At 37.8% G+C, this 25,866-nt stretch overlaps 1 protein-coding gene across 2 annotated transcripts in view; it reads right to left on the reverse strand.

Annotated features, from left to right (window-relative positions):
- Positions 1-19,086, reverse strand: part of Prrg1 (proline rich and Gla domain 1) — a 124,762-nt gene extending 105,676 nt beyond the window's left edge. The window contains exon 1 of one of the 2 annotated variants that reach the window (XM_052171488.1): positions 18,911-19,086. The gene's annotated coding sequence lies outside the window, so the exon portion shown is untranslated. Of the gene's footprint in view, positions 1-18,886 lie in introns of both variants that reach the window. The other variant, XM_052171489.1, reaches the window with a different exon arrangement.
- Positions 19,087-25,866: the final 6,780 nt, after the last annotated feature.

The following is a 25,866-nucleotide window of genomic DNA, read 5'->3' on the forward strand; positions in this document are numbered from 1 at the left end:
TACTCAGCAATTAAAAACAATGAATTCATGAAATTCTTAAGCAAAGGGATGAACAAGAAAATATCATCCTGAGTGAGGTAACCCAATCACAAAAAAACACGCATGGTATGCACTCACTGACAAGTGGATATTAGCTCAGAAGCTTGGAATACCCAAGACACAATTCACAGATGAAATGAAACTCAAGAAGAAAGAACAAAGTATGGATACTCTGGTCCAAAATACTGACAGGAGGAGATACAGAGACAAAGTGTGGAGCAGAGTCTGAGGGAAAGGCCATCCAGAGACTATCCCAACCTAGTGATCAATCCCATATACAGTTACAAAACCCAGACACTATTGTGGATGCCCACAGTGCTTGCTGAAAGTAGCCTGATATGGCTGTCACCTAGGAGACAAATTTGTCACCTATGACAAATAAAGAGGGGGACACTCTCAGCCAACCAGTGAACTGAGCACTGGGTCCCCAATGTAAGAGCGAGAGAAAGGACCCAAGGAGATGAGGAGGTTTGCAGTAGCATAGAAGGAACAACAATTTGAACCACCTAGTACCCCCGAGATCCCTGGGTCTAAACCATGAACCATAGAGTATACATAGAGTTACCCATGGCTCCAGATGCACATGCAGCAGAGGATGGCCTTGTTGGACAGCAAAGGGAGAAGAGGCCCTTGGTCCTGAAAAGGCTAGGTACCCCAGTATAGGGGAATGCCAAAACAGGGAAGTAGGAGTGGGTGGATTGTTGGGCAGGAGGAGGGGGTGGGTTAGGGGATTTTTTTGGGGGGGGGGGGCAGGAGGGGGGGGAGACCAGGAAAGGGGATAACAATCAAAATGTAAATACAGAATCTCATAAAAAATAAAAATAAAAAAATAAGAAACAACAAAAAAAGAATTTCTGGGAGAGATGGGAGAGATGAAAAACACATGGAGCTCTTAACCTTTGCTTCTTATCAGGGCTACATACATAGTACTACTTATGGTGAAAGCGGTGAGAGAGCAGTGAGAGGACATCTGCTAAATCTCTCATTTTTCGGGTCTACAGAGCAAGAAAAGCCCTACTGGAAAATACTTATCAGTGTAGGAATAGGAGGAGGAAGAAAGCTAGAGAGTGTCTCCAAACTTTTGTCTACCAACATCTCTAACTGAGCCCTAGATCAAGTTCCTGAAGAGATGTAAAGCAAAAATAATTGTAAACTAAGGCCAGAACTGCTACAATGAAGTTACCAGTATGTGCACAGAAATAGGTGGACACACATTGGAGAATGTGCACTCACTTGGTGGAAAGGAGATGGTGTGGTGTGTCTTTCAGCATAGGGGTACTTACAAACAACATGTGTATGGCAAATATGAAGGCGAAAGAAAATGAAGTTAGCAGTTGTGCTTTAGAAAAACAGAGAAAATAAATTCAAGGAATCATGATCATTCAAAAGAAAGAAGAAATAAGGGATGAAACTTTAATCTCTAACTACTGGTATTTCTGACTAAGCCCTGAAACACTTTTATAGATACCAGACTGTTAGTGGCTTTAACCAAAATCAAAAATTAGGTAAGAGATACTTCAAAAGTCATAGTAACTCTGTTGGTGTGGGTGTGTGTGGGTGAGAGAGAGAGAGAGAGACAGAGAGACAGAGAGACAGAGAGACAGAGAGACAGAGAGACAAAGAGAGACAGAGAGACAGAGACAGAGATAGAGACAGAGACAGACACAGAGAAAGCATGGGTGCACTTAAGTGCATGCATGCGTGCATGTGTGTGTGTGCGTGTGAGAGTGTGACTGTGTGTGTGTGTGTGTGTGAGTGTGTGTGTGTGTGAGTGTGTGTGTGTGTGTGTGTGTGTGTGTGTGTGTAAATGTGAAATAGAGAAAAGGGAAAGGAAGTAAGAAGCCCAGCAAACATTTCCTATTTGGAAAGTAAATCACAAAAGTCTAAGTAAATATTGCACACAGAATAAAGTTGAAGAGAAATGAAATGAACATTAGGGACTATATAGTAATGAAACTACATCAAAATCTGTGAAATGCAATTATCAGTGCTTAGAAGGAAATTTAAACTCTCAAATGACTATGTTTAAAATAGATACAATGGATGATTGAGTGTATTCGGTTTTCTGTCATTGTCATAAAAACACCATAACCAAGGAACTTATAGAAGGAAAGGCCTATTCAGATCTAACAATTCTAGAGGGATAGGAGTCCATAACTATTATGGAGATTATGTCAGGAGGCAGGCAGGTATGGCACTGAAGCAGCAGCTAAAAGCTTACATCCTGATCCGCAATCAGGAAGCAGAGCTTATGCTCAGGATGGCTGGTGGGTTTTGAAACATTAAAGCTCATCCCTAGTGACACACTTCCTCTGGCAAGACCTAATCCTTCCCAGACATTTCAATCAACATGAGACCAAAGAGTGAAACATATGAACCTATGGGAACTATTTTCATTCAAACCATTACAGGCAAGTATTACAGAAACATTTTTTCCAAAAATATGAAATTTAGAAAACATTTTTCATGTTGCCTTCTATTATTTTCCAAAGATAATACCAGAATAAGAAAGGTGCAGATGCTTATATGGTAAAACCTTGCTTTTTTTTAAGAGATTCAAAGTATTGTAGATTGAACAGTCAGTCTACTGGGTTGATGAACAGGCAAGAACATATTTAAAGGGTACTAATCTGAATAAGCCCACACACTGTTACTATTATTCCTTTCCTACCAATATTCAAATAAATGTTTGTAGAGAGGGTAGCTTCAGAAGCAAACTTCCTTCAATGTTGTGTACAAAAATTTCTAATGAAGAAGATCTTATTCTTTAACTTGGTCTAACAATATAAGAAAATTAATCAAGATTAATTCCAATAGAAAATTCTGCTCTCTGTCTACCTATCAAATTGAGGGTCCCATTCTGCCCAAATATAAGCACAAGGCTCAAGGAATATCCCAAGACATACATGCTAGATGAGTTGTCTGGCCTGTGAATGTTTTCCTATGTCACACAAACATCACTAATGTGACAACATTGTGGCTAATAGGCCTATGTGAATTACTACTCTATCCATTATGCTACCTTAACAAATACACACCACTGATTGAGCTGTTTTATTACTTACATAGACAGCAAAAACAAAATCAATGTGGTACTATTTTCCCAAATCAGAAAGCCATTCACTCAATTGAAACTAGAAAACAGATGAGGAATGACCTAAAGGTTATTTCCTATATCACAGAGATAAGACATAAGTTCCTAATGACAAGGTTTTTTTTTTTATCAGGCTTCTTATTTTCCTTGCACAAGAAAGAATTATGAGGCTCTTCCCTTAGGACCTGTGTCAGGCTGGGCCATGGTGGCACATATTTTTAATCCCAGCACTTCAGAGGCAGAAGCAGTTGAATCTCTGAGTTTGAGGCCAGCCTGGTCTACAGAGTGAGTTTGAGAACAGCAAGGGCTACATAGAAAGACAACCTCTTGAAAAACCAATAACCAATTAACCAAATAACAAACAAAAAAGACTACAGATAAGTACAGCCTCCATGGCCTATATAAAGTTGAGCAGTTATTGCTGTTCTACACCATATTAAATATATCAGCCTTCTGGAAAGCAGAAATATTAATTCAAATATTTTAAGCACATATTAAGAGGAGACACTGAGTGTTTCCACTCAGTATTTCAACTCTGAATTGATGAAAAGAAACAAATTCAGTGAATTTTGATGGTTCTAATAGAATATTCTCTAATACCTCCCCCATAGAGAATCAGGTAATTATTTACTTCAAACAGAGGCACCCTTAAATTTGGCAGCTTCTTTGTGGATGTTATGTGCTATGTACAGTGAATAAGGGACTTATATCAGCTGAGTTCCTGAGTCACTTAGTATTGGTTCCATGGTAGAATACTCTAAAGGTCTGAGAATATTTCCTAGAATTAATACTATTTTTTCTTGTTAACTGTTTTGTGATCAAATCAAAGATTATGGTTTTAAAATATCCAGTTATGTTAATTATCAGAAAGATCCATGCCAATATACTTTGAAAAATTCAGATTATAAAACAAGCCCATCAAAGCTCTCTGAGCACTGTGCCTGAGTTCTGCCTGGCTGGGGAAAGTCTAGGAAAATGAATTGGAATTGCATTTCATTAAATACGGATGTCAACGGACAGATAATACACAGTCACATGAAAATAAGGTTTAACTATGCCAAAAAGAAAGCCAGAAGCACATTAACTGCTAGCCATCTTAATATAACTCATAGTTTACAATAATACTGCACATATGTTAAACAGTTCTTGAAATAAAAATATAGTATCCTGAAGCCTTCAAGACTTCATCTTCATGGCTAATATTATACAGAGACACCAAATTTAATTAAAGCTTTTGGGAAATGAGTCACACAGTAGTTTAAAAAATAGCTTAACCACAATATGATACAAATTTTTTAAAAAAGAACAACAAACACATGTCCTTGCAGTAATTTAACAGGATAAAAAATAACATTAGTTAAATTTCAGTAACAATGCCACAAAAGAGATAAGCCTTGGCTAGACCTAGAAGAACAAGTAAGAGTTAACTATACAGTGTTGTCCCTAGGCAGGCCCTCATTAAGGACTGAAAGTAACAGGAAAAATAATTCATTAAACAGCCTGTGGCTATTGTCCAGTTAGGAAAGATCTGGACAATGAAGAAAAAAAAATCCACATAATCCTTGTGAGGGTTTTGTAGACATGAAACTTCAATGAAAGTTTAAGAGACTATAGTAGTCTTCACTAAGGACTACAAGTAAATGAGTAAATAATAGGACAGGCCAAACCTTCAATACAGTGTGAACTCGCGAAGTAATTATTTAATAGGTATTAAGGTTATTATAGTCAAAGGAATGCTAAATATCAGGTAAGATGATAATTTCAAACATCATATCTGCATTTTATATACACTTGGAATGAAAGCAGTGTATATATTAAATGGCTTCATTTCAGTTATGATCAAAAAAAGGGACAGAGTGATGAAAGACAGCTTCCTTTCTTAGTTTTTATTTGTATAGCTAAAGAAGAATGGAAGGTAACTGTCAAGAAAAGCAGTAAAGAACAGAAATTTCTTTGAGGGAAGGTAATACAGATGGCTGCTAACTCTCTAATTTAAGGCCTTTAAGTCTAGGGCCAGGAACATGATTGTGAGGCACCAGCAGGGTAGCCCATCAGATTAAGGTACTTGTCTTGCAAGCCTGAGGATTTGAGATCCACGCCCAGAACCCATGTAAAGGCAGAAAGAGAAAACAAATCCCAAAGCTGTTTTCTGACATTCACTTATGGTTACATTCCTGTTTATATTCAGATTATTTCTTATGCAGACATCTGGATATAGTCTTCCCATTTAATAACATGAGAAATGAAAGACACATGGACATGAAAGATGAAAAAGAGACTAGGGAAGTACAGGGGAGCTGAGGAAAAAGAATCTACTAGAACACACTTCGTTCAAAATGCTATAATATTTGTATAATGCTAGAACTTTATACAGTAAATTAATTTTTTAAGTAAGCAAAGAAGGAAGGGAAGGAAAATAGATAAACAACAAGTGGGGTAGGAGGCAGGGGGGAAATTCTGTTCTGTGTGATTTTAGTTTATGGAAGGCAATCATGTGTATGTTCCTGAGACTTCATGAAAAAAATATCTGGCTAAATATAAATGTTGGAAATTTTCTACATGCAAAATCAGTCTGAGTCGTGATATTAACTGATTGCATTATTCAAACAAAGAACAAATGGTGAGGAAGAATTTGAAGATAATGAAAAAATCAAGTAAAACAGAAAAGTAGGGAACATTATATAAAATCAAGTATACTTTGATTTAACCAAAATCAAACCAAGAAAACATCATTAAAACTTATCTTTCTCAGTTTGGCATATTGGCACACACCTTTAATCCTAGCACTTTGGGAGGCACAGACAGGTGGATGTCTGAGTTTCAGGCCAGCCTGGTATATATAGTGAGATCTAAGCCAGCCAGGGATAGAGAGGCATTTCTTGATATATTAAAATCAATCTTGTTTTTCACCATAACACTGGGCATGTTACCTACATCATTAGCATATCTGTTTTAAAAGACAAGTCAAATGGGTATCATTAACTCAACAATGGAATGGAATACATCAACATAAATATTTTAAACATACACCATATTCCCTCCATTGTGAGAGATTCTCAAAAAACAGGAGATACATAAGCACAAAGAGCCTGCTCTTCTAACTATTCACGTGGCATTGATATACATAAAGGCAAAACAACCATATACTAATAATAGGTATAACAATAAACTTGGTTTTTCTTTCTGTTTTTGTTCTTGTTGTTTGGTTTTGTCTTTTTTTTTAAAGAGTGGGTTTGTGTTGCAAAGAAAAATACAAAAGCTCATCCTATATGAGATTTTTTTTCACCGGGCACTTGACTTTTCTGGTCTGCTGAGGACTCAGACATCCCTTACCCTCAATTGAATGAAAAAAAAAAAAAAGAACTCAGAGGTCAACTAGGAGCCACCCAATACAGTGGCAAGGATAGTATAGGTACATCACACTCTAAATTCTTGTAATGGTAACTAAGCAAAGAACCAGACTGTAGGGTTGTGGGTCCCTTGTCCACTCTGCCACAGGGTATGGCTGCTTGGGGAGCTGGGACACTGGAAGTTTGACCGCACTAACCATGCTTACCCCATGCCATCAGGTGTTGTTGGGCTGTAGGGAAGTACCAGGATACTGCTCAGGAGGTAGGAAAGTGCAGTCAGAGGCATAGGAAAGCAGGAGCTGTCTCATTAGCCCCAAATAAAAACTTAAGGCTTGAAGTACAAATGTAGAACTAAAATAGAAAACAAAAGTTTGTGCACAAATGACTCAGAAATGTTAGGTGCATAAAACCTGGCAAAGTGAGCAATTTGATCTGCAGGGATACTGGGTGACACCTCCCAGAAGCTCTGTGAAAGGGGTGGGGGTGCAGCAAATCCAAGGCTTCAATATCTCTGAATGAACAGATTTGGAATTAAGAATAGGTAATACAGGACTAGACATATCAGTCAAAATGACATGACGATATAATATTCAGAAAAAAAGGATCTCTGAACTAGGATAAGAACAATATGAATGGACTATTCAGAACCATATTGGTGAATTTAGGAAATGAACATAAAGAAAATATTAATGATTCTTACAAATATTGCCATTTGCTTTTTAAAATAAACTTCAAAATCAATGAAAACTTTCTGAAATATTACTTATACGTAAAGCAACAAATACTTGTATTATCAGACTGTGAGCCTAAGCTATTTTTGCTACTTCTACAGCAATACTATCTTGCTAATTGTAAGGGAGAAATGAGTTTGAAACTGAAGTAGGATAAAATTACAATTAAAAAGTCAAAATATTCTTACCAACATTAATTATTAGTTCCATAAGAAATAGTAATTAAGAAAGGAACTTTGGCATATGTTCCATTAACTGATTTTTTGCAGTGATATCAAATTCTAAAACTAGGCTTATGTTTCTCACTTTTCTTGCTTTCTCCCAGAATCACACATGTCACAGTGGATTACTGTGGTTAAAATACTTATATAGATTTTCTACAGATTTGGAATGCCTAACACTAGGAAACAAACCATAAAGATCAGGCATATTAGAGCTATATTGGAAGAGATTGAAAGGCTATAAAGTGCTTTGAACAAGACATTGTCTCTGAAACAGGAGCCATTTGCTTATCCACGATTCTCGAAAATGACACACACCTTGCCTTCTAAGAAAGTCTTAAAATATGAAAAGGAATAGAAACCAGAAAATTCAGAGAGTCAAGTTTTTTAGATATAACACATTTTCACAAAGAATTCCAAGGTGCCAAATATGAAAAACTGAAATGTGTCTAAGAGTTCAAACTGTTATTTCAATTTTTATCTATTTAACTTTCAAGAAGATAGTACAAACTAAGAAAAGTTCATCACAGGTCTTTGAATGAGCTTAAAAACAACTATACCAAGTATTACCACACAATATAGAGAAAGTAGAGCACCTATGAACTAAGATCTATGTTTACCTATCCATTTCATGGCTCTTTGGTTACTTCATTATACTTGACAACACTTTTAAGTAATACTTATGCTGTAAAAATTACAAAGGACAAAGCCTGTAGAATACCCCATATACTTCAAGGGTACTTAATAAATGGTGAAATTAGAGTTTATCATATGTAATTTTTAAATGATGTGTATATATATATATATATATATATATATGTTTACATAAACAGTTTGCTGATATGTATGCAAAACATGTGTACAGAGATCTGAAGAGGGCATCAAATCACCTGAAATGGAGTAATGGACAATTTATGAGCCACTGTGTGGGCATTGGGAACTGAAATCAGGTCCTCTATAAGAACAGCAAATGTTCTTAAGTGCTGAACCATCCTTCTACCTATCCTGCCCACAATGTATGCACACATATAATTCCTAAGTCTGACCTCCTATTTGCAGTATAAAATGGCACAGAGTAAACCATCGTTATTCAGAAATGAAAGAATGAAAGCAATGAAAGGAGAGAGGTAACAAAGGAAGACTGAAATCAAGCAAAGAAAGCATCGAATCCTGTAGGTGCTCGTCCAGCATATGAGGCACATGGTTTGATATGAATTGTCAAAGAGCTTGAGATTCCTACAGTCTTGAAAACAGCAATCCTGATGGTGTGCATCTCTTAGAATAACTGTACAATGCCTGCAGCTTTCTCCGGGAGTAACTCCACCTTCCTTGCATCTCTAAATTCTGAGTCTCCACTGTATTCATATATTCATACATTATCCTCTTAGGGACTGACTACAGAGATCTTGACCCTCCCATACATACACTATTTGTACCCCTATATATACACTTTTATTTTGAAATGTGAGTAAAATCTTTCAGGACCTCCCAAGTCTTGTCTCCTTGAAGACCTGCATAGTCAATGCCATATGGATTATTGCAAAGTTTGCAATCAGTTCACAGAGTAGGCTGAGCCCCCTTGGATAATGATTGTGAAGGCTTCCGAGTATCTACATGGCAGAACACAAAGAATCACTTCCTTCATTGGTCCTGTGCAAGCAGGGTACTCCAGTTTAGATGGATAATCTACACTCAACATAACTGAATGTTATCACTATAGGAGGCATATCTCTGGGCTTGCTTTGAGGACATATCTAAAGAGGATTTACAGTGCAGAAGATGTATCCTAAACATGGAAAGCACTGTTCTATGAAATAATGTCTCATGTTCAATAAAAAGAAAAAAGGAAGATGCTAACATTCATTTCTGTTTCCATTTTAAGATGTATTATTATTATTATTATACGGGTATGAGTGTTTTGCTTGTGTGTTATATGTATGTGCCCTACATATATATCTGATACCCATGGAGGCCAGAAGAGGCCATTGGATCCCCTAGAACGAAAGATACAGATTGCTGTCACCTGTCATGTAGCTGCTTGGAATGAAACACAGGTCCTCTAAAACAGCAGAAAATGAACCACTGAACCATCTTTCAAAGGCCATTTTTCTGCTTCTTGACTACAGTTAAAACGTGATTAGATAAAGCAGGATTCAAGATGGCAGCAGGAGCTGATACCCACAGGGTGTCAGAAGATGCTCCTAGGAGCCTGAAAGACCCAAGCAAACTTCAAGGGGAGGCTCATCTGCAGAAGATGAATCTGCAGAGCATACAGCAACTCTGGGACTAAAAAAAAAAAAAAAAGAAAAGAAAAGAAAAGAAAAGAAAAAAAGAAAAAAAGAAGAGAAAAGGCAAGTCAGCTGTGTATAGTGGTATATTTCTGTTATTAATCCCAGCATTTAGCTGGCTGAGGCAGGAGGATCTCTGGGAGTTCCAGGCCTTATTAGTCTACACACCAAGTTCCAGGACAGCTAAGGCTACACAAAGAAATCCTGTCTTGAAAACCGAAAGTAGGCTGGGCAGTGGTGGTGCATACCTTTAATCCCAGCACTTGGGAGGCAGAGGCAGTAGGATTTCTGAGTTTGAGGCCAGCCAGAAAAAAAGAAAAGAAAGAGAGAAAGAAAAACAAAAACAAACAAACAAAAAGGGCAGGTCTTATGGGAAGATACTTTGTGTATTGGGGGAGGGGAGACCAATATACTTAACAATTATCACAATAAACAAAACTCCTAGCAGTGCTTCTTACAGCCAGACAATCCATAATTGATAAATAGGCAAACATGTATATATTCATAGACTTATGGGCAACTACAAAAGTTCACACAAATGGGTACAGAGTAATTATAAAATAAATGGCAATGTTCTACAGTTGTATCAACATTGGAAATAATTAGAAACCTCACAAATCATTAGTATCAGGGTCACACATGAGAGAGACAACTTAAAATAATTAATTATAATAACCATGTCATTGTACTCACAAGAAATACAAAGGCAAAGTAAAACACATTAACATTACTCAGGATACAACAATGATTGCACATGTTCACATCTGCCCATCACACTAAGAACATAATACCTGACAAATCCCTCAGGTACCAAATATTAAAATAGAAAGAAGAAAAATGGGCAACAGATAAAGAGCCATAAGTTAGAATTAAAGGATAGGAGACACTAGTCATACACATACACAACATAGTGCCACCCATGGGCTATATGAGTGACTAGAGGACAAGAAAGTGAAGAAGAATAAAAAATCTTATTTGATAAAGCTTAAATTCAGAATAGACATATGTTGTTAGAATACAGGGCTGCCTCTTTAAGACAGTGATCACCCTTTAAAGGCCAGATGTCATAGCCTAAAGGGATCTGGGCACACTTCCCTGTAGATCTTTCTCAGACATGGAGTTTATCCTGCCTACAGGGGACAAAGATGACACAGAGACAGAGTTAACTACCAACTAATGACCAGCCCAACTTGAGACCCATCCCATGGGCAAGAACTAAGCCCTGACACTATTTTTTTATTTCATTTCTAAATATAAGCATGTGGCTATGCTATTGTATAGTTTCTTTTTTGTGTAATAGTGAATTTTTAAAAATAATCCCACATGTGCCAAATGGAATATATATATATATATATATATATATATATATATATATATATATATATATATATATATATATATATATTCTGTGTCCTACAGGAAATAAATTTGAAATATATTTATTTCTATTTTCTTTTTAATATAGCTTAGTTGCTATCAGTTTTTAATTTATTCAGAATTTACAACCCAATATCACTTCCTCCTCCCTTTCCAGTACCTCCTCACACAAGTTCTCCCCACATTCCACCTTCCTCTTCTCTTTTGAGAAAGGGAAGCTGCCTCTGGTTGTCATTTGCCCTCACTAACACACGCACACCACCACCACCACCACCACCACCACCACCATGGTACAAGTCACTGTGGGACTTGGTATATCCTCTCCCACTGAGGCCAGACAAGGAGGTCCACTTAGGAGAAGGAATCCACAGGCAGGCAGGCAGGTAACAGATTCAGGGACAGCCCCTGTTCTAGTTATTGGTGAACCCACAAATGGAAGACCAAGCTGCTCATCTGTGCAGACAGCCTAGGTCTGCCTTGTGCTCACTTTTTGGTTGGTGGTTCAGTTTCTGGAAGCGTCAAAGGGTCCAGGTTAGTTGACTCTTGTTGGTTTTTCTGCAGAGTCCCTGTCATCTTTGGGTCCCTCAATCCTTCTGCCAACTTCTCTGTAGGATTCCCTAAACTTTTAAGATGGTCTTAAAAAGCGGTCTTATGGTAGTGGAAATAAGATGGTGGAGCAGAAGCCACATACAGCATAGGAGTGCTGTTCCAGCAGCCAACAGAGCATGCTTGCATTGCTTGCCATTGTGTCAGCAAGAGAGTGAGGTGGCATGGCCCACTGGAAGCAAGCACAAAGGGCAGGGAAGTATGCAGTGGCCTGGAGCTCTCAAGAATCCTACACCAGAACAGGATGCACTATCCAGCTACAAGATCATCCTGACTCTGGGAGAGAACAAGATATCTGAAATGAGTCTCAGAGTTAAGTCCAGTATTTACTAGAAACCTTGAACCAGACCAATGACTCACTGCAATAAGTATGTGCATGCATAGCTGTCTGGGTAATACACATACACACACACACACACACACACACACACACACACACACACACACATATATATATATATATATATATATATATAGAGAGAGAGAGAGAGAGACATAAAGTAGTTTGCAATGCCCCTTTAATAAATGTGTGACAGATGTAGGAAAGATGGCAGAAAAGACCAGGTATGTAGAGAGGAAGAACTAGAGACACAGGGGAGGTGACAGGTACGGGAGTGGAACCACAACAGACAAAGGAGCATGTCATTGCCAAGTAGGGTTGGCAGGATGGTGTATAGCAGCTTGCACAGGCTCTGTCTGCAAACATGCTGCCTGGTCCCACAATCACCCTAGCTCTGAGCAACTACAAGATATCTAAGATAAACTATAGTCATTATCTGTATTAAGTCTCCTTGACTTATGGTGCCACCATAAGGCTATTGATGTCTGAAGTCCTAGCTGCAGCCAGGAGCCATGCTGGTGGTCTGTAGTTCATAATGTCACCACAGGCTGTGTCGATGCCTTGGTTCATATTACTACTGGAGGCCATGTGAATATACATGGTATGTGCTGTCCACCTTGATGTCCACAGACTATATAGATGCCTAAGGCCATGTTGATATTCATGATTAGGGCTACAACAGGAAGCTGTGTTAATGTTGGTGCATGATCTGTGCTACCCCTGAGAACCAGTTGTGTTCTGAGTTGCCTTCAGAAACTATATGGAAGTCTATATGGAAGTTGTGCTGCCACTGGCTATTATGGGCAAGAAAACTCCTTTTGCAGTGGTACTGGTAATTGTAGACACACAATTGAGAATGAGAGACACAGCCTCTCCCTGCCCACTACAAAGAACCATTCCAAATAGGAAGCTATTGAAGAGAATCCTAAAACATTGTGACAAAGATAGTGAACTGTAGCTTCTCACATTAATGGCTTATGTTGGTGGTGGGAATTGGGGGAGGACTCAGTTATCTTTAGGGGGCTAACCCTTGGGAGTTGGACAGTTCTCCAATGAATATGCAGGCAACACAAACTGAACTTGGCTTAACTTTATTCTTTTGGGGAGAGTTTGCATGGGTGAAAAGTGGACCTGAGAGGAATGGGAAGTGAGTGTGATCATTATCAGGGTGCAGTATATGAATTTTCTGAATAATCAATAGGGATATTATGTTGGCAAAAAATAAAGAAAAACTCATAGCAACTTAAAGGAATACACAAAATAAACTGATTTATTATTTTAAAAAAGTGACTAAATATCTTATGTTCTCTACACCATGCCTTCTGTGTAATGAATTGGACTAAAGTTACTTTTAAGAGTAACAACTGTTCTTAAGTGCTCTTAACTGCTGATCCATCTCTCCAGCCCCCAGTAAGAAAAATAACAAATGGTTACTTCTCAAAGCAAAGTATTTATATAAAATTAGTTAGATCTTTATGCTCTTCCTATGTGAAGTGCTGTTAGGAATTTCCTGATATACACTTAAAGCAACTTTCCTGTTGTCCTGCTACGTGTAGTTCACTTGTTTTTGGATTGTTTATGTATTGCATGAAGGATCGTCTGCCTGTGTGTCTGTATCTATGTGTTTGACTGTGCTTGTATATGTAGCAACCAGAAGAAGGTGTACAGTTTCTTCCCTCTTAAAGCTGGATATGATTTCAGAATAATCACCTTTAACCACTGGACCACCTCTCTGACCCCTAGTTGGCTTGTTTTTATGAAGCATAGTGTCTTTGTCAGGTTAACCTCTCTTGGTCCCAACTCTATGAAAGCTACACTCGTCTTGCCTCAACTTTCTGAGAAAACTGCAAGTTTTCAATTATTTTTCTTAACTTTTTGCTTCCAGTTTTCACTAGGAATCCGGCAAAAAAGAAGCAAGCATAACCCATATTGTAATATGAATTTTGCATTGTGTAGAAATACCTTCTACCTGAATAATTAGTCTAACACCTTCAAATTTAACATCTGATAAAGTCTTAGGGAATTGGCAAAATCTGGAAATGTTATTTGCTACATGCAACACGAATAATCCCTAGTTCATTTACTAATAGAATCCTCATTTCCATCTTCATGAGCAGTCTTTGCTGTCCACATCCCTCTGAGTATTCTGAGCAAAGGTTCTGACCAAATCACCCATTTAGCTCTGGTTATATAATTTTGGGGTTTTTCCTTAATTCTCATCTCCATTTTCCCCAAATTCTTCCAATAAACCACTTCTAAAACCAAAACACAAATTGAAACTTTAAACATGTTACAATTTACATTGGCATATCTTCAATGTTAACAAGGCTAACAATCTAATAAAATTTATAGAAGATGTCTATCAAGAAAACTAGAAAACTCTGATGAAATAAATAAAAGCACTATACAAACAGAAATGATTTCTGGATTCAAGGATATAAAGACCCAAAAGTTTCAAGGTGTTCTTTCCAACTTGATCAATAAATTTAATATAACCTCGCCCCTCAAAAAAAATTACCGTAACAACCTTTATGTTGTAACTATAAATAAAACTGTTTCTGAAATTTATATTGAGAGACAAAAGATATAAAATAGTCAATTCAATATTAGAAAATTATAACAAACATTACTACAAATTTTGAGAGTGTATTAATTACTTGTATTATTGCTGTGACAAAATGCCTGACAAATTCAACTCAAGGAAGAATGTATTTCCTATGACAGTTCCAGGGGATCTAATCCACCACAGCAGGAAGGCACAACAGCAAAAGTAGGAACCCACTGATCACTCTGTGACCACAGTGAAGAGAAAGAGTGTAGTGAATGCCTGTGCTTAGCCCACTGTCTTGCTTTTATTTATCCAGTCAGGGACCACAGTCTATGGATGGCACTGCCCACATTCAGTTTGATTTTTCCTATCTCAATTAACTTAATCAGGGCAATACCTCACAGACATGCCAAGAGACTGTTTCAGTGGTGATTCTAAATCCACAGGAAGTAGCAGGAGATGAGTAAGGAGAAACCATGATCAAAATATATTATAGAAATCACAAAGCCTTTCTATAAATCTCGTCATAAAACATGTGCCATTGGTAAAATAATAGACTTTAATCAATATAATAGAATAAGGTCTCATAAAGGGATATATATTAATTCTAATTTGTCTTTCACAAAGAAACAAAGAAAATCTAACAAAGAAAATATAAATCTTTCAAGAAACACCACCAGATAAGACATATACATGCAAAACCAGAAATGAAAATAGAAAGCTAGATGGCTATATGTCTTTAGTTCTAGCATTCAAAAGGCAGAGGCCAATTTGGTCTACAAGCTAATTAAGAGGCCAATCAGGACTTTATAATGAGACCCTGACTCAAATAAAATGAATGTAGAGCTGGCATACATGTTTCCATTGGTAGAGTGTCTAACCTATAGGAGTCCCTGAGTTCAACTTGACTAATAGACAAAATGTCTATATACAAACTTCAAACCACAAGCAATTAACTTGAAATGCATTGTTAATCTAAAATGGACCACAGTGTTATGCGTAAAATATAAAAAATTAAACCTCCTAGAAGATGATATAAAAGGAAATCTAGAAGACTTCAGGTATAATGATGATCTATAAAAAGAATGCTTAATAGACCAGTAAAACATAAAACTTATATTCTACAAAAGACATTCTCAACAAAAAGAGAAACTACACACTGTAAGAAAATACTTGAAAAACAAATATTAGATAAGAGATTATTATACCACATATAGGTATACTTGATTTTAAACTGGTTAAAGTATCTGAAGAGATACCTCACTAAAGAAGAAACATAAATGGAAAATAAACATGAAAAGATGTTTAACATCTTTTGTTATGTGTTTGGGTGAAGATCAATATAAAACAACAATGAAATACCACTATACATCTATTAAAATAGCCAAAATAGAGAACACTTATACTGCCAAATGCTGTCAAGAATGCAGAACAGGCTTCTCATTTTCTCCCAGTTCAAAACAGAGTACAGCTACTATGGATGTTGTCAGTTTCTAGCAAAACCAAACTTATTCCTAATATAGACTCCTATACCCATACTCCTTGGTATTTACTCAAAGGAACTGGAAAGTTACAGTGTGGGGAAAGTGGGGTAGGGCGTAGAATATTGATGTTTATAATAGTTTTATTTACTATTACTAAAACTTAAAGATGACAAACATGTTCTTTTAGGAGGTAAATAGATATAGCCAAGTGAGGAGTCATTACCTGGCACTTAAGAGAAATAAGGTAACAAATCATGAAAAAATGTGTAGGAAGTGTCAATGCACATCACTAAATAAAAGAAAAGAATCTGAAAAACTGAAAGTACATATTATATGATCCTAAGTACACAGTGTATTACACAAGGTGAAAGTGTGGAAATAGTGAAAGAATCAAAAATTACAAGAAAGAAAAGAAAGTGATGAACAGATTGAGCAAAGAGGATTTGTAGGGCAGTCAAACTATTCTGTATGCCAATAGTGAGTGTAAGTCATTGTGAATTTGTCCAAACCTATAGAATGTTCAACCCAAGGAGAAGGGCCTATGTAAACAACACACCTTAGGTGATAATCATTTATCATTGTAGACTTACTGGTTGAAGCCATGGTACAGGACACCATAGTTCAAGAACAGGAGGCATACAAAAACTTTATTTCCTACTTAATTTACCTGTTAACCTAAAACTTCTCTAAAAATAAAGCTTATTCATTAAAAAAAAAACCCATTATTTACAATAATTTGATTCATTTCTAGAGTTTCCTACTCAAAAATACCTAGAAATTATACCTGGATATTAAATAGGAATCTCAAATCAAACAGATTCGTTGGGAAATTATACATTTCAGCGTGTGCAATGACTATTCTCTAGCCTTGGTGTCTTCTAAAGTGTGTGCTTTTATGATTCCCATTTCCTCTTTTATCTACACATTTTTACACCTCATAAGCATAAACTATCAATAACACATGAGAATGTATCTATGTTCCCACTACTTATCCATGTCCAAGAAATATTCCTTAAACATTAAAACATCGGAATTTCTTATATTACTTCATGAACTTTGTGTAGGATGACTTATTTTGCTAATGAGATTTAATAACATGCAACTATAAATTTATTGGGCACTTACCATATGCAAGGCAGCACTAGTATTTGAGTAACAAGAGAGAAAATAAGGCTAGTGCTATCAGTTAAACAGTTAAAGGATGATTACTTCCGAGAGTTGGACATTTTTTGCAATAAGTTCATAAGGATGAGTCTGGACGTATGAAGAGTTCACTGAGCTTTTGGAAAAGGCAAAAGGCATCCTAACATCCTGATCCCAAGTTGGATAATATTATCACCAAACCCTTTGAATAATCGGAGAAAAGATTAAATAACAAGAAAACATGAAGAAATTCTGCTTGAACATATTTCAGATCTGAGAGTATATGTTTATAAATCAGAGTTAATAAAGGAAAAGGGGTGGAGGAGGAGGAAGCTCAGTTTATTATGTATTAAGTTAAAACAAATGAGTTAAAATATAAACATCTGTGCTTGGGACCACATGTATCATTTTTCATAAAAGTTCATAAATTTTTAACATGAAAGTCTATGGGCCTTTATCCAATGTCATAATACTTTCCCTAATGTTTTATATTAACATCATTTTTAAAGTTTCTAAAGTGAATCAGCCTAAGTATCTGGCAGCACCATATTCCTAACATTAAAACAATGAACAATACTCTAGCTAAAATTACTGATTTGCACACCCCCACATTTTCCCAAGTCTGGCCATATATTGTGACTATCAAAAGGGATTTATCTAGCTCTACTTCGCCATTCCATATCTTCTCCCTTTCATTCACACTCACTTATTCTGAAATACCATTAGTTTTTGGTTTTCTTCTGTTGAAACTTGTAAAAACATCTCTTTCTCTCTCTCTCTCTCTCTCTCTCTCTCTCTCTCTCTCTCTCTCTCTCTCTTTCTCCCTCTCTCCCTCTCTCCCTCTCCCTCTCTCTCCCACCCTTCTCCTCCACACACACACACACACACACACAGCAAGAACACACAAGATAGTATCCAGGTACATTCCTATGGGGAATATTCTTACTCTCAAAATCAATGGACCAGGAAAAAGAAAAAAAGCCTCTGCAGAAAGTTGCTAGGAAATTCCCCCAACTCCAGGCCCTCATAGAATCCCCACCCCCTAGGGCGGCAACATGGACTTCTGAAGTGAGCAAGCCAACTCGCGCGCGCTCGCTTGCTTGCAGACACACAAGCGCCAGCTTACACACACACACACACACGTGCGCGCACGCACCCCCCCCCCCGCTGTCACCCGCCACAGCCTACAAAACAGTTATACCCTTTGTTAAAAAAAATGTCCAGGCACAATGTGTCAGAAGAGGAACACATTCCAGGGGAAAGGAAAGTCGTAGGGACGCCACACCCTCTATTGCAACAGCCCGGGCCAACAACCCACCTCCCCCAAATCCTCTCCCCAGCGACAGGAAACGTTCTTGCCAACTCGGCACCCCGGGAAAGCAGCACGAGGGAAAAGAGTAAGCTGGGACACTGCTCAGGGGCACCAAGTAAGGGGACTGAACTCGAAGCTGGGCCACCTTCCAGGGCCTCGGGCGAACCTTCCCGGCCTGGCCAAGCTCAAGTGTAGTCTTCCAGCTTCTAAATGTCTTTCTTCCTACTTCCAACTCAGCCGCTCTTACACACCTTGCAGTCTCCCGCCACCTCTCACTCCTCTCTACTCGCGGCCGGAGCCTGACAACCTCCCGCAGCCCCGCCACTGAAACAGTTGCACGAGTTTTCTCTAACCGGGTCAAAGTCTTCTATACACACCCGAGTCCCTTTCCGGCTGCAACCACGTTCTCTCCAAGGAGTCGCGCACCGCTGCGTGAGTCCCACTCCACAGTGAGCCCCGCTCCGCTACTACACGCTAGCAGAGCAGCAAGCCGCGCCTGCGCGCTCTGGCTGCTGCCGAGCCAGGAGGGAGCAGACAGAGAGCCTGCAGCTGCCGCCGCCGCAGAGGGCAATAGGAAGCTGCGAGCCCCACTCCGGGAGGGTTAAGAAAGAAGGGGCGGGGCCGGGAGGGGGAGTGGGAAACAAGGGGAGTGGCCAGGCAGGAAGGGAAGGGAAGAGTAGCGCTTCCACCCCTGAGTGCTAGGCCATTGAGCTGGAGCCCAGCTAGAAAAGCTGCCATTATCCCATCTATGCGTGCCCCCCAACCCACCCACGAGCAAACCTTGCTTGGAGCAGAACCAAACAGTTGTTGGAGCAGCCGGGCTCTGGACTCACGACTCCATTACATCTTTTCCTTTATTAATTCTCAATCCACGTTTTCCTCAGCTCCAGCCCTCTTCCAGTTAGTGGAAAGGAAATGTCACACACACACACACACACACACACACACACACACACACACACATATACATACATACATACATACCCAGGACTGATGAGTGTTTACAGCTCAGGGAATTGCCCTTTTCCTGGAAGGAAATTTGCCCTATTGCTTCTAAACAACTTTTGAGGCCAACAACCTGAATACTCTTCAAAACAGAATTTTTTTTTAAAAAAGTAGCTCTTGATTTGAGGCCCTGGCTGTTTTTATACTCTGGGTATAGCCCGGGTTAGCCTCTACCTCGTGAAGATCCTGCTTCAGCCTCCCAAAGTGCTGCTATTTCAGGTGTCTGCCACAGCACCCTGCTCTGAATTATTACCTTGGTAAAATACGTATAAATGCCTTGGGACAGGAGAACACAAGTTGTCAAATAAGGCCTATTTTTAAAGTCTTTGTTGGGTGTTTATAATTTGAACACTAAAAGGCTTCTGAAGGTTTCTCTTAGATATAGGATCTAAGGCCATGTTGTTTGGTACACTTTCTTCTGGTGTTTACCAATTCAAGAAGCCTAAAGTGATTATTATCCCATGCTGCATGCATGCTTAGTTTTAAGTTCTGAGCTTTTCTGTTTAGGCTCTGGTCAGCTGTGGCCTGGCATCTCATGCTTTCAGTTCAGCTATTAAAATAAACACACCTCAGTGAACCCAAAGAGGAGAGGGTGTGGCTTTGAAGTTATTTGTTCCAAGCTAATTCCCCTCCCTGTGCCTCCCTCCCTTTCTTTCTTTCTTTCTTTCTTTCTTTCTTTCTTTCTTTCTTTCTTTCTTTCTTTCTTTCTTTCTTTCTTTCTTTCTCTCTCTCTCTGTCTCTCTCTCCCTCCCTCCCTCCTTCCCTCCCTCCCTTCCTTCCTTCCTTCCTTCCTTCCTTTAACTTTAGTCACAATGGAATTACAGCCACAACAGTAGGCCCTTCCCAATCAGTACTCAATTGTGGTTGGAACCTGATTTATTTATTTAGGGTTTATTTATTTATTTATTTATTTATTTATTTATTTATTGGAGACAAGATTTCTTGGTGTAGCCCTGGCTATCCTGGAGCTTGCTCTGTAGACCAGGCTACCTTAGAACTTCAAGATCAACTTGCCTCTTCCTCCCAAGTGCTAGGAGTAAAGGCTTGTGCCACCACTGCCCGACTTGACTGGAACATTTTATGGGGTAGTCTTATCATTGTTACTAAAGATCTAAATATACTGAAATTCCTCCCATTAGCTTTGTGGTTCTTCCATCTGTGTATTTTACAAAATAGACATTCTTGATTTCACTTCTACTTTGCATTTAAAAAATAAGCTTAGGGAGATTGTAGGAAGTATTTTTTGCTGAAAGGTATGCTGGCAGGTTTTGCACAATGAATATTTAAGTGACTGAAAATGTAACTTTATCCTATTCATTTCATTAGTAAAACATTCCCAATAAAGAAGGTGCCTTAAAAATACCGTGGGTCAATAAAGTTGATTTTTACAACTCTAATAGAGAAAGATATGTAGAGGATTTCACTTTTAATTTGATTGCTGGCTTCTTTTTTCCCTTAATGTGTCAGGTTATTTTGGTAGAAGTAACAAATACTACAGTTAAATAGCTTAAGCTAAATGACAAAGTTATTCTGTAACCCAAACTGTGAAAAGGTAGGTCTGTTGTTAGCCTTGGGAATAAATGAAACCAGAAAGTAGAATGTTTGAAATTCCATCTCAGCCTCTCTCAGACAGGGTCACTCTTTCAGAACCTTCCAAAGTCACCTACTACAGGCTTGGAATCACTACCTCTGAATGACACTGGGTTCAAGCCTCTCAAATCCGGTCAGACAGAAAATGTCTCTCTTACCTTAGTTCAGATTTTTTTTAAGCACCACCAAAGCTTTTGATTGGATAGATTATCATAACTGCTTCTGGACAGAAAATTTATAGATATGATGATAATGAGACTCCTATACATGCATTCAACCACATTATTTTTAAAAGTAAAGAAAAAATTTTAAATGAAAATTTAAGATAGGGAGAAATGTTTTCAGACTTGCCCTGACCCTCAGATCTCAAGAATAACAGAGTACTGGGTTTTATTTGAGAGTATTTTGTTTTTAAACTTTTAAATTTAATGTGTGTGGTATTTCATCTGCATGACTGTCTATGCACCCCATGCATGCAGTGCTCACAGAGGCCATAAGAGAGCTCCATATCTCCTGGAATTGGTATGACAAGATAGTTGTTAGCTGCTGGGAATGGAACCCAGGTCAGAAGAGTGTTCTTAACTATTGAGCCATCTCTCTAACCTCCAGATGTTGTTTACAGAAGAAGAGAAAAGGATTAGGCCGACAAAAAAAATAAACAAAATGAACACTGGGCTGGGGAGATGGCTTACAAGTTATGAGTGCTGCTCTTGCAGAAGACCCAGGTTCAATTCTCTGATCTTGCACAGTGACTTACAACTGCCTATAATTCCAGTGCCAGGGCATCTGACACTCTGTTCTGGCCTTCACTGGTACCAGACACACACATGGTACACCTACGTATATCCAGACACTCACACATACACATAAAATAAATCTGTTTTAAAAAAGAAGATATACACATTACAATAACTGTATTAAAGACTAGAGAGTCTGAATATTTTCTTATTCTGTTTCTGTGTTTTTGTCTGTGTGTGTGTGTTTCTGTCCCTCTGTCATTCTCTCTGTTTCTGTCCCTCTGTTATACTCTCTCAATAATGTGTGTTCATTGTCTATGACTGCTGTAACAAGCCATACTACAAACTTATTGGAGTTGAAAGGGTGGATCAGGAGGTAAGAGCACTTACTGTCCTTGCAGAAGTTCTAAGTTTAGTTAGAAACAACCTAAATTAGGAGTTTCACAACTGCTTATAACTCCAACCACAGGGGATCTGGTACCCTCTGACTCCTTTGTGCTCCTGCCCACAGAATAAACTCACATATGTACACATATACACATACATTTTAAAATATATATTTACAACTATAATAAAGCAGTTTTTATGTTTTTGGAGACCAGAAGTGAGAGTGGAGTTCCTTTTAGAAGACTCTTTAGGACGGTCTTGCTTAAACCCAAAATGTTCTAAAATAATTTGCAGTCAGCTTTATTTTCCTTAAATTGCTTTCCCCTGATTTGTCTCTTGTTTAGTGAGTAAGGCAGCATTCAAAAGCATTTTTTAGAACTGGCATTCTGGATGTAATACCTGTTTCACTATCACCCCATAATGCAGTTATCTCATATTATTCTACTCAGAAGCCCTGAGGAGCCTCCTTCTCCAATATTCCAGTATCAGACACTGTAACTATGTATAGATCCAGACTTCTACTGGATTGATTTCAATGTTAATGACTTGTAAATCAAATACCTAACTCTAAACTCTCTCCTGATTTTAAAATCTAGAATATAACTAAGTATTGAATTACTTTTCTTCAAGTTATAAGAAATAAAGATTAATTTTTGCCCCCTAATATGTCTTTTACCTTGAATATTCTTTCGTTGTTAGTGAAACCACCATGTACTCCACTACACACATTCACAGATGCTCAATTCTGAAGCCTTTGTGTTTGATTCATTTTTACATCCTATATGTACCATGTACTGCTTTTTTTTTCATTCCTTCTGATTCATCTTAGCTATCTGAACTATATGGTCTTCAATTAATTTTCTTGTCTTTAGTTTTTCCCAACTCCAACATACCTTGCCCAATTTTCAGAATTATCTTTAAAATCCACAAATATAATCAACTCACAGCTCTGCTTAAATGCCTGCTGTAGCCTCCACATGGGTTCCTATCTTTAGAGGTACTACCTGCAGCCTATTACATCTTCAATTTCTCCCGATTTCCCAGTCTTCCTCCATTACCTAGTTTACTGTACGAAAAAGGCTATCCTGGTGTTACAAGAAACTCCTCTCCCCGCACCCCTACCCTGGCGTCCAATCACACAATGGCAAGGACAAGAGATGCCTTCCCTCTGTGATTTGCAACATTTTTCTCTTGATAAATTTCCCATTCCACTTGGGGATGGCCCCAGAAAATTCTTGTCACTTTATCCACCTCAACTATTTAGATCTCTCTAGGTTCTGGCTTTCTGCATCTATATGGGTCTCTCTAGTAAAGACATTGACTGACTCCTTAATCCCTTGCTCCCTCCTAGAAACTACTGCCTGCCAGCAATACCACTAAGCAATGTCTTAGCTCCAGTCTCCAGTTCTGCTACCTACTTGCATGCTCATGTCCCACCCACTCACTGCTTCCACAAGTTCAGTGTTCTGCTTTACACACCACCTCTCTTTTTCTACCCCCAAGGACGCAGATTCTATTACTACAGTTTGGTCTCAGTACAGATCAATGGCCAAAAATCAAAGCACTTCATTTTCAAACTCATGCAGATTGTAACATCTGATGCCAAACAAGTAAATTTTCACAAAATCTCTTATTGCTAAGGTTTTACTTCCCCCTCCTACAAATATTTTATCTCCATTATATTTTTACACTCTGTTCTCCAAATAAGATAAGATAAAAAAGATAAGAGTCTCTTAAGATTATGATGTCAACTCTTACCTGTTCATTGTGTATGTTTTAAAAAAAAATCTATAAAATCTGTAACAATTTGGCTTAAAACTTACAACAAAAACTTATAGTTAAAACCTTATAGTTAAAAATATAAGTAATTTTCATTTGCTGCAGCATCCCATATATGTGATCCAGCTCTTTAGAATATATTATATATGTAACTTAGATTCAACTTACATTTTTTAAAAATATTTTTAAATAGTAACCATGTGGTTCTCCCCCATATTGGCAGATAACCCCATCAGGAGGTAAGCAACCACATGGCTGGCAACCAATTTTACTAAGGTTAACAATCATCATCTTAAGATGACCACAAGGTATATAGCAACAATTATAAAACTTCTTAGTACTACTGAGATTCTTAGTTTATCATTGTGTCTCTTTTTCAATCGAGGAAACAATAGGTTTCTAAAACATTTTGATAGGAATTTTTGTATGCTGGTAAAAATCAAACCTATAAAAGTCTACTCAGATTAATAAAAGCTGGTTTAAGATATATGTTTAATTGCATATGTCTTTGCTAACTGTTCAACACTACGTTTCTAAAAATTTAAGTAACAATATATGTTTGATAAATGAGGTATTTGATAATCGATGTTTATAAATTCCTAAGGTCTACTCAGGTTCACAGGAATAATTCTTTAGCTTCTTTGTCTTTGCTTCCTTTGTTAAGCTACTAATGAATAAACCATTTATTTAGCGACAAGTTTTATTTAGCCTTCTATATTCATTTTCAAGGTTAAGCCTAAAATTCTGTATACTTAAATTAAAACAGGTATACTCAATCTCTTCAGAGATCTGCTGAATATGGCATTTAAAATGTCTAACCTTCCCATAATACGAATATCCCTTCCTAGGCGGAACCCTTAACATCTCCAAAGAAGACCACTGGGACATGAAGAGTCCACCTAGATTATGATAACACTATCTACTGGGAAAAACTGCCCCATGCTTTGCCTGTTGCCAGGGCTTTGCCACAGTGTCAAACTGTGGACACTACACTTTTGGGTTGATTGCCCTACTTTTCCTAATCAAACTAAGATCACTTTTTTCCCACATTCCTCGACAGGAAAAATCTCAGACCTGTTTCTGAAAACCAAAGGCCTATGCTGCTTTGTATAACAGCTAAAGATTAAATTCTATTGTGTATTACAGACTATTACCCTCAGAGAAACTATGGAGATATCAGGAGCTCAAGGTAACCTGTCTAGGTAGTGGATCTCACATTTTAATTGATACATAGACTATTTGGATTATACTTCTAGCTATAATTTATCCATCTCAGATCTCTAATAATAATATTGACTGACTATTGCTTTAAAACAAGAAAACACATCAGATCCTCTCCCAAAGGCTTCAGCTGTCTTCTCAATTCTCTTCTTAAGTAAAAGTCATGGCTCAGGCCTTAATTCCCTAGATCTTTTAAGCCTTCAGTCTAGAAAAACAAACAGTTAACCTTGCTACCAGATTTGAAAAGGAGATAAACTCACAGAACAGGTTTCAAAGTAAGTTTTTGAAATGTTTCAGGGGCTGGAGAGATGGCTCAGCACTTAAGAAAATATTTCAGACTTTTTCCCTCTCTATGCTATTGTTAAATTAATGTTGCAAATGCTCAGAGTTTTAACATTAATCAGTGGAATTCTGATAAGTTATTAATATAAACTGGTAAAATACTATTAATATTTTTATACTCACAAGTTCAAAACTTTACATATCCTTTGGCTGTCTTCTAGGTATAGACCTAAAACTGTTTCTCATTGAAGAAAAAGAAAAAGATGTCTGTCCAATCTATATACACCCAGTCATCTGGATAAAGAAAAGTATGTACACCCAAGCTAAACATT

Source organism: Apodemus sylvaticus, chromosome X, assembly GCF_947179515.1.
Source record: "Apodemus sylvaticus chromosome X, mApoSyl1.1, whole genome shotgun sequence".
NCBI classification, from domain to species: Eukaryota; Metazoa; Chordata; class Mammalia; order Rodentia; family Muridae; genus Apodemus; species Apodemus sylvaticus.